We start from the raw sequence: 14406 nt of genomic DNA on the forward strand, positions 1-14406 counted from the left end.
CCCTGAAGGTAGTACTACTACTACGTCTTAATCAAAAGATACAGGTTTTCTTTTACCTTTCAATCGTCTTCCTGTCACGCTCACAAATAATAGATTGAATTTTTTTTTCTAATATATATATATATACACACACACACACAGAGTCAAATTTGGTTATAACGACATTGAGGATTCCATGAAATTTTGTCGTTATAACCGAGGTATCATTACCCATCTTTTTTGACGAAAAATATAATGAGATGTAATCAAACACTTTGCATGAAGTTTTTATATCTTTATGAACAGGGCAAGGGTCCTTAACCTTTTTCAGCCGCGACCCAAAATCAACAGCGAGATAAACTTTGCGACCCATGGGACTTCGTTCTTCGAAATTATGAAACCAGTGACGCATCAAGTTAATTTTTAACAAGGACTGTAAGTGGATTTGTACGACTCATCCAGAAGTTTGGCAAGTGACCCATAGCTCAAGAATCCTTGGCCGAAAGGGAATTTGTACGACTCCTCTTCGAGAAAAATACGGAAAATCGGAATAATTAATGCGGGACATCGCCGACTTTTACCAAAAATGTTGTCAAAAAATAACGATGAAATTACCATAAATATTGTTTATCAATATCCTCTAACGAGACAACTAACTCTTTTGGCAAATATACGTGAGATGAATATTTATAATCATATTTATTATAATAAAATTCATAAATTATGCAAATTACCTTCATTCCTGATTCCCCTGATCTAGTAAAGATTGGGAATTAAATCAAGTTTAGTTGGGGAAAAAAACGGGATATTTTTTTATGAAAAATAGTCGGGAAGGGCAAAATACAGGAAATGTTTCGTATAGTGGTCATATCAATTACCAATTAACCAGATTCGAATTTCTTTTCCTGAGAGACTTTCTCATGGGATCTATGAAACGTATTGCACATGTACACAAAATGCCTTAATTCGTGATAAACATGCAAACTTGCAAACGGGACTTTTCGTATATAGTTATGATTCGGTTATTATAATAAAAAACCCCGAGTCTCAATGTGATCACATTAAGCTGCGTGGACTGTAATAATCAATGATTTTCTTCACTCATTCCAAGGGTTTTATTCATCAAATCCGCCCGAAGGCGTCACACAAAGTTCGAGCTTTAAAAAAAAAAGTTAAAAAATAATAATAATCCTATCATATGTCATCAAACCGCTAAATAATACCTTGACGCTTTCTTTTTTGCTTTCATATAAGTCAAAGTAAATCAATCATCGATTAACTAACAATTACAATCCCGAGAAAAAGAAAAATCGTTAAACGTTTACGGGTGTCAAGATGAATTTTAAAACGCGATTATCTTACCACGCCATTTTTCTTATGACCATCAGTGAAAAAAAAAAAAAGGATTCTGGCAATCAGGTCATTTACTGATCATGCTTGAGCCCATAAATGTCGTGTCGTGTTTCACTCCCCGAGGATATGGTTTTATTTATGTGTATCATGTATGTGTGTATTTCTATGGACAATTAAAAAGCTCTGGTCATAAATTTTACCTGACGACATTCATGTGGAGTGTCAATTTTTTTTTTCTAACACTCAATTATTAAATATCTTTCTCACTTTCCCCCTCACTATGCTTTGTTTTTATTGACTGGTCAATCCTATTTCCACGGAAGATAATGAGGCTGACAAACAAATAGCCAACCCTTTCAACCCTTGCAAATCCAGAGATATATTCATGTTCGATATGACCGTCAATGCATCGGTTAATCAATTTGCGCATGCAAATTCTACAAGTCTGCATATACTGAAAGAACGAACGTAACTGTTGGGAAGATGTGATAAAAGTTTTTTAAATTTTTGACGGGATAGATAAGATGGACTTTTAGATGTTGATACGTGATCGAGAGCTTCGACAAGGAGGAGACATGTGCTGGTTGTGGAGGGTTGTTAATAAATGGAATAACTTACCATTGGTTTTTTCTACCTCAATTGCCGTGAAAATGCACCTCAATCGACGTAGAATTCTGCCTCGATTGACGTGAAAATGTACCTCAATCGACGTTGAATTCTACCTCAATCGACATTGAATTCTACTACCTCAATCGACATTTAATTCTACCTCAATCGATATAGAATTCTACCTCGATCGACATTGAATTCTACCTCAATCGACATTGCGTTCTACCTCAATCGATGTAGAATTCTACCTCAATCGACATTGCATTCTACCTCAATCGACATTTCATTCTACCTCAATCGATATAGAATTCTACCTCAATCGATACAGAACTCTACCTTAATCAATACAGAATTCTACCTCAATCGATATTGAATTTTATTTCAATTGATACTGAAGAGTAGAAGTAAATGGAAAACCATAATGTCTATTGGCAATTATTCATCTCATATGTTTTAGTAGGTTTTTTTTTGTAAAAATTGCTTTCTTAGGGTTTTTTGTATTTTTAAATATACTTATTTTTGACATCCATATTTTTATAGCCATTATTATATTATTATTTATTTACTATTTTATTAAATTTTTCCTCAGCCACTTCGTTGCGCGTTTTGCCCCAGTTGTAAACCTTGAATTTGTACTGTGCTTATCGAGAGGGCGTCTTTCATGTTCAATGAATATTTTGTTTCGTGGTGGCACAAAAAGTGCACTTTCCCTAGCATCAACGAGCAGCCAAATCGTAATACTAATTAACTGCACATGCACCTCGTACACATTCCTCCTCGGCATTTCTAACGAATCGGCACATGCCAGAATGTGTGGCCCTAACGTAACTATGTTGTAGAGTTGCGCTTGTTTCGTGTTCATGCTTCCATCTGTCTTACATTTTCTGAATTAAAGATGGAAATGCTTGAATTTCCATGTTATGTTAGTATCGTGTTGTAGGTCCGCCTGCTCTCGTACAAATCGTACTGGAAATATTCTCGATGATATTGTCCGGGGTTTTCATGATTTTACTACATAACAGAGTATCGAGGAGTGAATTCCGCGCCACAAAATAACAATAATTTGCTGATACAAACATACGAAACGGGGGAAAGAGAAGACATGAATGGGGAAAAACACAATCTGGATGGAAGGAAGGAAATAAGTGCAAATATCCACATAGTAGTGGCCGAAGAGATCTAAATTCTGTCGAGGGAAAAATGAAGAAATATTTTCGGTTATAAAGTTATTACGACTCGTTTCCGTGCTGCATGGTTTGAAAGTGAAGGCAAAATGAATGAGCTGATAACTAATACTGTCAAAAATTCAGTTCTGAGAATTGGTTAAACCAAAGTGCTCAAAATTACTTTAATGTTCGTAGGATGGGTCATTTTGTTTGAATAATTTGAATGATACCCGATGTGTATCCCAATCAAAAGTTTTTCCCGATGTATAAATTGGAAATAGTCAGGTGGCTGCCAGTAAAGGAAAGCTAACTTCAACATCACTCGATGGCTTCTGAGCCAGGATAGTTGCCTAACCGTGAAAGCGATTTTAAATAAGACTATTCATTTCTCACAAAATGATACAAATTATATTTCAAAATGCTTCATTGCGATATCTTACGAATGGCGATGAATATGATTAAGGCAAAAACACGCTGCATCTTCGTTGCTGCCTTCTGGAAACTGCTGCAGCTGCTGGTGTCTATTTATCAAGTTTAATTTTAAAATACGAGTCTCAAATTATATACGATTTTGTTTTTTGAGTGTTTACCGAAAAAAAAGGCCGAATATTTCTGAGGGGAATGTTTTCAGTGAAATCTAGTTTTAAGGTAACACCGTAAATTATATACAGGGTGATTTCTTAATTCCTCTTGCCGCATTTTACTGGCGAACCGTTGATCCTGGATGCATACTGCCAATTAGAAAAATTATCCGAATAACGTGTATAGAACTCAGATAGGCCATTCATATTGCAAAGAGTTGAAAAGAGTTATTAAAATATAAAAATTAAGTCTTCATACGGACACCCTGTCCTCAAATTGCGTAATTCTATTTTCTATAAATATATTATGTATGCCATATATTTGGACAACCATTTAAAAAATTACGATTTTCCCAATTTTTATAATCAAATGTTTTTTATAAAATACAAAGAGTTGTTTTTTTATCGTAATTTTTTCTTCCTATCATCCTTACATCTTTTAGGGTGTACTTACATATCAACATCTTGAAAATAAGGAACCTGTAGTTGGTCAGACTTCAGAATGAAACATATAGCCCATATATTTGGTCCTTCTCCTCCACATATCAAAATACAGTACCTTTTCAACTCGTAGTTCAATTTTTCGATGATAGGATACAATTATTTTCGCGAGGAAAACATTTGAAAAACAGTATTTCAATCGAGTGATCTTCAGATTTTGCTTAAACCGATTCACGCAGAAAATTCAACTAGAACAATTTCGCGGAAAAATTCACAACCCTTGCTATATATAAAAACAAATTATATAAAGACGCAATTCTTAACAGACTTGATTAAGTAGTCCACGGTATAAACTTTGACTACGACTCTGTCGAACGATCAGCCTGAAACTATTTACAAATGTCTTCTGAGTATTTGGCACTAATTAGTTCTTCGCAATTACGTGGACTCATAATCAAAACGTTCTTTTCTGTCGTATCGAATCTCTTCGCAAATCTTCAGATTTTTATCAGAAAGAAAATTCGCGTGTTTTCACCCTTGATAAAAAAAAAAAAATCTTTCACTTATTTGTATCATTTCTTATCTTCGTCTTTTTAACTGTTCTTCTTTCTGCTTTCTTATCTCGGATGGAATGAAATGATCTCTGTATCAAGAACGGCTTCCCGATACCCCTATATATATACCCTTTAAGTCACCATCCATAACTCATTTTCTGAATTACGGCCACTCTTCTGTCAACTTCAGAAATAAATAATCTAAGAAAAGAGAGGGGAAACAAAGAGACCAAAATGTATATGTACGATTCTTTCTCTCTCTCATCTTGTTCTGCGATACTCATGAGCGTCATAAAAATTCCGCAATCTCTCGTACGAAATTCCGTTTCATATTTTCTACGATCCAAAAAATCGTACATCAGACTCTTTATAGCGTCTTTCTTCATAGCTATTCAAGAAGACTTTGCACATACTTAAGAAATGAATTGAAACTCTTGGTGTTGCTGTGCCAGCACATTGCTATATGAGTACTATTTTATTGCCTTCTATCTCAAGAGCCTACGTAGTAAAATATCGAGGAAAGATCGATGATACGTCAATTATCGTATATCAGAGCATAAGATACACTGATACATCCCAGATATTGATAACGTCCAAGTTTTTTGCCCTATTCCTTCGGATTTTTACAGGGCATTTTCTTAGGCATAAATACAGTAGAGACTTAAATCTATGAAATCCTTTCCTTTATGCACGATAAGTATACCGAGTAAGAGTTATAACAACTTTTAGGTCTTTACTTTTCCGAAACCTTTCACATATATATTCGAACAGAATGGAGCTTTGAAAAGACACCGAGTATAAAGAAGACAGCAAAAAAGAAAACCACATATAATATAAAATAAGTAGTTTCGGGAAAACGTCCGATTCAGCGAAATATCTCCCGTCCTAAATTTACCACAGCAAAAAAAAAACGCCTTTCGATAGATAAGATGTCTCGACTTCTGATTAATTCTCTTCCTCTGAGTCTCGTGAGTAAAGGATAGGCCTCTAATAACTCGGGATAAATGTTCGTACTTTCTGTTTTGATCTATTCAATGGATTGTTCTTACCAGAGTCAGTTTCTGAGTTTGGTATCATCCAGAGTTATGCATACGGGACAGATATCGTATTGTCCAGCGTGGGCGTAAATATTGATCCAATTGAATCTCAATCGAGGGTATAAATCCCCCAATGGGGGGAGGGGATGTCTATAAATTACGGTAAGTCCTAAAAACATAATACTATGTTTTTTGACTCTGTGAATAGAGCCATTCATCTTTTCAAGAGAATGTAAAATTGCCTTAGTATAAATGTCGTCATGTAACTCTTCAGTTGGCTTAAACATAAAAAAAAATTGCGACTTTTACTTCTTTCATCAGAAATCTAACGATCTTTATGTGGAGAAAAATGTAGAAAAGTAGTGGTAGCGTACTCGTTCGGCATACGAGAAGGTTTGGGTTTGAGTCCATGTAGAGACAGTAGAGGCAGAGATGAATTTTTCTTTTCAAAAATTCAGCATCTCTATATACAGCTAGCTTCCTATATACGTTGGTTTTCATCTCATTTATCAGTTGCTGCTTTAATCATTAATGCAATTACAAAAACTTCTCGACTTCCCCGTAGAGGCATGCACGTAAGTCGAGTTGGCATATCGAAGTTCGCTCAAAAGTAGACTATCTAGCACATTAATTCTCAAATGGTATGCGGCGGCATTTTAGAAGAACGGCTAGGTACTGCATATCGCGAGAAATTTCCAACTGGATGTGTGTTTAAGGGCGGCGCCGCTGATTATTAACAGAGTTGCCACGAGAAATTTAAAATATTAGTTTCATATTCAGGATGCGGTGAACGCAACAACTCGGATTCTATGCTTCAACAGTAGTGAATAGTACCGGAGAAACCTCTCGGACAGTAATAAAACCGAAATATCTGTCTGCTAGAATGGAGTGTCCGTTAATATACAGGTTGATTCAAATTGTTTGTCCGTAGAACTAACTCTGTAACCGTTGACTTTGGAAGTATACTTCCAATTACAAGAAGTTTTCAAATGACGTAATTTTTTTGAGGGATCGTACACACACAAAAAAAAATAAACATTAACTTTTAATACAGTCGCCGCGCGCGCGTGTGTGTGTGTTCGTGCGTGCGTGTGTGTGTGTGTGTGTACGTGCGTGTGAATTCTCAAAAATCGGAGAAAAGTTGGGGAAAAAACAGCTTGAAAACTAACGAGAAACGCTCTAAGCGAATATTGCTCTTAAAAATATGGAATTGTTTTTGTTTGTCTCAGGGTTGGTAGGGCGACAACTTTCTAATCGGGTTTTTAAGCAAACAGGGAGTGTATAAAAAGTTTATGCTTTTATAAACTTTTTATGTATAATTTTTTTTAATGGGTACGATCCCTCAAAAAAGTACGACATCTAAAGAAACCCCATATCATTTGAAAACTGTTTGTCACTGGAAGTATACTTCTAAAATCAACGGTTACTGAGTTAGTCCTACGGACAAACAATTTGAATCATCCTGTATAACTGAATATATTAAATCCCTGTTTCACGTGCTTCAAAAGTGTCCGTTAACATCGGGTGTCCGCTAATAGGGAGTGCGCATTATGAGAGGTTCCACCATATTCATGAATAGTTTTACCAAGACCAAGTCTTATCAGAAAAAAAATCTTACCATTTTATCCAGATACCACCAAGGTCGATTAATCCCAGATTCGCTAAGACCAGGCGTAGATTCAGAGATTTCCCCCCCCCCCCACGTCCTTCCCAAAGTGCCTGATAATATGGAGAAAACATGTCTGTCCCATAAAATTTGGGACGCATAGCCACGCTATGTATGACCCGTACCACTTGTTGAGTTTACCCCAGACATCATTGGCCTTGAATCTATGCCTGGCTAAGACCACCAAAATAGTTTGCACGTAACTTGAAAGGTTCGAATATTTGGGTTCGAGGTCTGGGGGTGGCTGGCAATTCAATTTACCAAATTCAGTTTATTGCTTTGTAATTCAAATATTATAAGTCATATCGATTACCTGGATTTCCAATGTTGCGTATTATTACTTTAAAGAATATCATTGATAAGGGTACTACACATTTTTTCTTTCTTTTTGACTCAAACACATCATAATTACCGGCATTTCTTTCGCAAAACACAGAAACTTCTTCGATAAAAAATATTTTCATAAGTGCCGCTGTGGTGGTCGAGTGGTTATAGTGACGGACTCGCGATGCGAGAATCCGGGTTCGAACCCCACAGTGGTGGTCGGCTGAAGTTGGTTTTCTATGGTTCCCAACTTCAAGGCGCAAATGCGAGCCGATCTCCCCGTTAAAAAGTCTCGCCACAGAGAGCAACAGTCCTACAACGATAAATCATTCAATCATAACACTTCACTCATAGTTTGAAAAACTAGTGGCAGATGGCAGCACTACACATAACAAGCATTACAGAGAAACAACAAAAAAAACTTCACGTCAGGTTTCACTACACATACATGCACATTCCCGCATGTACCGATTCGTTGGGGGGTTCCGCGGGGTGCATGTGTGGTGTAGTAGTAGTAGGTAGGGCCTCCAAAAAATGGGTCGGGGATCCATGATGCTCTTAAGTCAGCCACCTCGTTGGGCAATTTGCCTGTTGTATTTGTATTTGCTTTACTTCGGTCCCTCAAACCTGTAATTCCATTTTGTGAACTCAACTATTACTTATAATGGTTTTTAATAGCTGGCTGATGCGAAGATATATTTTGGAAAGAGAAAAAATTCATCTGCCCCTGCGGGAAATCGAACCCACGTCCTTTCACTATCCGAGTGAACACCCTGGACTACAGAGGCAACGAATATCGCAATCTTTCCTTGGAGCTCGTGTGCACTGAACGGGACCGTACATGGACGGTCGGACCTAACTAAGGCCAAAGCTCACAGTTGCTGACAATGCCACCTGATGGCGACTTATCCGAGGATGATGTCACTCTCCGCTATTCATGCAAAGGTTTTTAACATTCGTATTCCCCCTGCGGGTAATCGAAATACACGATTCCCCGCAGAGGCAGTTCTCTTTCCAGAATTTTTTCTCTCTTTCCAAAATATATCTTCGCATCAGCCAGCTATTAAAAACGTTTGTATGGATAGCGGAGAGTGACATCATCCTCGGATCAACTATTACTGTTCAAAAAAAAAAAGATTTTTTTCGAGGGAGCAACGACTGAGTGAATATTTAGACGAAGAGGAAAATGCTCATCAGAAATTAATGAGCAAATGTCTGAAGGGGTTTCTTATTTAACACGCGAAGACAGCGTCAGTCAAAATGGCTTCTTTCCTATATAATTTTTATTCATGCTCATCACTCCCTCAGGAGAACATCAGTAACCGTCTTTTCATTTGAACTGCAAAGTTCGAGTAAAAATATCTTGGTCCATGGCTTTTGATGATGGTCCTCTAATTATTCGATATGAAATCCCGTTAAAAATTGTTCTATGCTGCTTTCTAGTCTGCAAAATACCATTTTAAAATCTGTTTGGGGTGTAATCATTTGAAACCAAATTCGATCAAAATAATCCTCGGGAAATAAGGAAAAACTTGTTCGGGAAAAAAATCATGAAAACTTTCGTAGGAAATATCACAACTTAATACAGTTTTCACGCATCGAAAAAATAATTTTTTTCTTCCGATTCGTAAAAAACATCCGAAAGGTGTTTCCCCCAAAAACCACAGAAAAGAGTGATAATCAATACCATTCTTACACATGAAGAGACGTTGTCTCTCTCTCTCTCTCTCTGTTGTGGATTCACGGAAAGACTCTTCGTCTTCCGAAGACATGTTTTCTACCTCATCTGACGTTACTGCTACTCTTCGAATCAGTTCCGCGTCGTGAGCAAGATATTCACTTGCCTGAAAGAAAACAACACCAGGTCTGGATTAAGAGCTCGGTCCAGTAACTTGACTGCGTGTCGACACATTCGACTTTGACGCGAAACTGAGATTCGGTTGTTGTTTCTTTTTTTTTTAATGACTAGAACGAGGATCTGTTTGCGGAGCGTCTTCAGGATGCTGCCGACGTTGTCTTCTAGGAGCAATTCACGCCTGCATTTCCAATACTGCAATAGGATTTCAAGACACATCTTGCTTCATTAGAAAAGTTTTACATTTAAGTCCTTGCATTTGTGGGAAACCAATTTCTCTTTGTAACTTCAAAATTACGTAATTCATAATAAAGCACAGAGAACCTTCGAGCGATAAAATACAGTAAAACTTCTTTTTTGGGCCACCGGCGGGACAAAAAAATTCGTCCGTAAAAGAGCGGGTGACCGTTAATCAGGGGTTTGAAATTGTCACTTTTATTGTGCAAGGGGAAAATATATTATAGTAAAACCCCTCTTAACGGACACCTCTCAGATGAGGTCACACCCTCTTTTACGGACGAATTTTTTTGTCCCACCCGTGGTATTTGGTAGGTTTACTGTATTTTGCCGTAAAAGAGGGGTGACCCCATATGACGGGTGTCCGTTAATAGGGGTTTTACTGTATATGCTTCACGAAAATTTTGCATTCAGTTTGAAATAAAATCCCTCTGATTGGGATACTGTATTTCTATTTCGTCAGAATAAAAAATAATAAATAAATGAACAAATAATTATAAAGTTATTGATTTTTCCACTTTGAATTAGTCCCAACAAATCTTATGTAGGCCTATAAAAGGATATTTCAAGATGAGTGTGTCCTCCCCGCGAAAGGAATAAAAACTCTAGTCAAACTAAAAATGAATAACTGTCAGCAAAGAGAGAAGGAAACTCGGCTGTGATAGTTTCCCTCCCTTAAAATTATAACTGGGATTTTTGAATTATGATAATGGATGAAATTTTTCCCGTGACACTTGAAGGAAAATTCCCCGAGATATCACATATGATATAATATTTGCGATTTCCGTTACTTCCCGCTATGTTCCCCGTATTTCAATAGTTCTCAAACTTTTGACCCGCAGCTCCCTTGTATCAGTTGTCGTTTATCCGTAACTCCTCAGAATAGTCCTCAGAGTATAATTTACAGCAGAAAATTACTTACATTCATTGTTACTAGTGACGAAAATAATTTATAATATATGCCTCTTTTTTCAAACACACAAATTCGCTCATAAAGCTTGTCATACTGTATATGGGCATTTTTTTTTTTTTTCCTATTTTTTCCGCCATCTCGTTTGGCAAATTGCCTATCTTAAAAAATTATAATTGCAGAAAAAACTAGAAGCGTTTCATTTGTAAGATTCAAATTATGAATGAATTGGATGGAATAATTTGCATAGGAAACTAATTTTTGATGCATTGCATCTGGCTACTTCACCAAACACTAACTCTGGCCATATCGCTATTTACTGCCATTAATGAAATGGGTTGGAAATGAAGGCACTGTCTATCGGTGGTCGCCTCAAGTTGGTTAGGGAAAATATCTTACCTATATCCTTCCTTGGGTTCGAGCTCGGGACAGCAACATTCACGGTGGTAGACGAACATCTTACCACCACGCCACTCGGGCACGTTGCATCTGGCTGGGAATGCAACCAGATAAATTGCCAGTGTTTCACCACATTACTTTTGACGGAAACAAATGTGCGAGTTTTCCAAGCCTTTTTACTGGTCCGGCTTATACACCGGAGTGATATCCGTAATGTGGCCCGCGTCACTGCAGTTGACCATTATGTTGGCCCTTCAACAGAAAGCAGTTGACCGCCTCTAGTCTAGAGAAGAACCACTTCAACGCACTGCAATAAATAGGCACATTTCAATATCAATCTTCCCTGACAAATTTTGCCGACGGCCCCAGGAGCCGCGAGAGATCTGCCGTTTTCTTTCGCTGAGAAAATCTGTAAAGAACGTATGGATGGCTGTCTGAAAGAATGGGCCAACCCGGGCATGGCCAGGAGATCTCAAGCGCATTAAGGCAACCCCCCCCCCCTAGATAATAATATCTGGTACTGTGGTTTTCCGAGAATGATTATATAAATTGGTAGGCCAGTACTCCCAACCGGGTAGCTGGCCTTAGAACACTATCTTGTCCGGGCACATGTTCTCGAGCCGGCCCTGTTCGGATATGGTATGAGCATACCGAGTTCAAGCAAAAGCTGAAAAATGTTTGCGGCCGTACGACAAAATGATCAAGCCGAATTGTCAGAGTATAGAGAATAGAGAAAAACACCACTTTTTTTTTTTCTTTCTTTCATTTGTTCTATCAATTAACATGTTTGATTCGCTTCTGTTCCGTTCCCTCATTTTTTCTTTAAGAGGAAATGCCCTTTTTATGCTGTGAAATTGTTTGGAGATCCTTATCGAAAATATGGTTGCAAAGAGATCAGAGTGAGGTGAGTGATCAGAGAGCTGAATGTCCCAACTCGATTTGAAGCCAAAAAATTTTAACTGCAGAAGTGGCCACGTGTGTGATCACCAAATGAAAAATTAATTGAAAGTGTTAGAGCATCTGTGGTAAACGGTTCTTTTAAGGTTTTCATTCATGAAATAATTGCTTGAAAAAAAATATAATACTAAAGAATGATCGCGCGCGCGCGTGCGGGGAGAATTCTAAATGATATTGAGTTCTACATGATTTTACGGACTTGGTTCGTGAAGCTGTAAGCTCATGTATAGACAATGATCCTTCTGCTGAGCCAGATCCTTTTAACTGAAAATTAATATTTCATTCTACATCCGTATAATATAGTCTAAAATTGGTTTATCTCATTTTGATTCACGTTCGGGACCATAAGGTGATCATAAATCAAACTATATCATCGAGGACGAATTTGATAATCCGGCCGAAAATCACACAATTTCGACGGAGATTAATTTCAGCATATTAATGCTACATCGAGTTTGAGGGATGGGTTCCTACAGATCGGTAGTAAATTGACCAGCAGTAGGGCGAGATAAACATGGGGTAGCGGTCAGGCGTATGCGACTAATACCTCTCTGTTCATGCGAGCATAAAGCCTCGTTTACGAGCATGTATAATCCCGGAAATAGTGCGAGTTATGTCTTTTGATATTTGCACTCAAAGTAATACTAATAATAATTTCAAAAATTTTATATTACGATTTTGTTTTTAAATTTTCTTCCCGTGTTTTTATGTTACATTTCTTTTGTTAAAGTCCAAGGCTTCTAAAAGCTACACCTATTTCAAATGAAAGCAAAAGTGCCATAAAAAATTATTATAAATTCTTCAAAAGATAATTGAAGTTAAGTGTCTCGAATTGGCTTTCAATGAGTCTCATAAAAATTGACTAACGTACGTGATTCAACTGAAATGGTTCCGAGAACAATATATTCCCAGCGGAAGTTACCTCATAAGTAAATGCAAAACTCCTTATTTCAAACGTTTGAATAATCGTGACGTTGAACGATGCAAGCCAATAAATATACAAATACCGATGAGAATAATCGAAAACATCCTTTAGGAAAAAATTTAAAATTCTTTTCTCCCAATAAAATGGACAGTACAGCAACTGAGCCGCTGCGGTGGTCGAGTGGTCATAATGACGGACTCGCATCGCATTCGAACCCCACCGTCACCGCAGTGGTGGTCGGCTGAAGTTGGTTTCCTGTGGTTCCAAACTTCAAGGCGCAAATGTGAGCCGATCTCCCCATTAAAAAGTCTCGCCACAGAGAGCAACAGGCCTTCAACGAAACAATCATTACACTTCACTCATAGTTATAAAAACTAGTGGCAGATGGCAGCACACTACACATAGCAAGCATTACACAGAAGCAAACTTCACGTCAGGTTTCACTACACGCACATTCCCGCATGTACCAATTCGTTAGAGGTTCCGCAGAGGAATATGGACGAGGTGCGTGTGTGGTTTTAGTAGTACAGCAACTCTGAAAACTATAGTAATAAACAGGGTAGCAAAGCGGGCTTACTCAGTTCTGCTTGTGCAATGACGTCCGGTGCGTCATGAAACAGTCCTTATTGTATAGCCCAGATTTAAATGCCTCATAGTTCCCCCAAGAGGAACTCAATCGTCTTAACCGACCGGCAACACAAATTCGATCAATCTTCAGTAATATAATTTCGAAGCTAAATTTTTATATTAGAATAAACTTGAACGTTTGCAACTGCGTTAATTAAATTGTGATAACTAGAGCTCGGATTTTTATGACAAGTCATGAGAGAATGAGTTTTGGGCATTTTCGAGTTAATGGTATTATTTTACGCATTTTTGAGCAATCAGTCATATTTTAGCGATTTTCAAACAATTGGGCATGCTTTTTTGGTCATTTATCACCAAAAGTTTGATCTGTAGACCATCCAATTCTCAGACTTGAAAAATCTGTAGTTTATCACGTGATAAAATACTTCACTCCGAAAAAACGGGACGTACATATATTTTTCGCCGTCCCAGTTCTTTTTGAATTAAAAATGCCCCTTTTATCCGTATTTTCAATGAAGCGTTTTAGAATTTTTTATCCGCCTTCTGTCAAAAAATTTATTCCAGGAGTTCAGTTAGAGAATATATTTAGTACCGATGATACTATTTTATTTTTATATAGAAGTACGTTAAAATTTCCAGTACAAAAGAGTTAGCAAGACTGCAGAAACAAGATGCCAGAAATATGGAAAAGCTTCTTCAGATATTACTCTATTTTCTTTTGCTTTTTAAGACTTGCTGGTTTCTTCAAATATTTCTTAGAAGAAACTAAATTATAGCAATTTTATTTTTTGATTGTATGTTTTTTAGGCACGAAATGTTCACACC

The sequence above is a fragment of the Pholcus phalangioides genome, unplaced genomic scaffold (genome assembly GCF_987345545.1).
Source record: "Pholcus phalangioides strain wild (caught in Gottingen) unplaced genomic scaffold, Ppha-v1.0 ptg000009l_1, whole genome shotgun sequence".
NCBI classification, from domain to species: Eukaryota; Metazoa; Arthropoda; class Arachnida; order Araneae; family Pholcidae; genus Pholcus; species Pholcus phalangioides.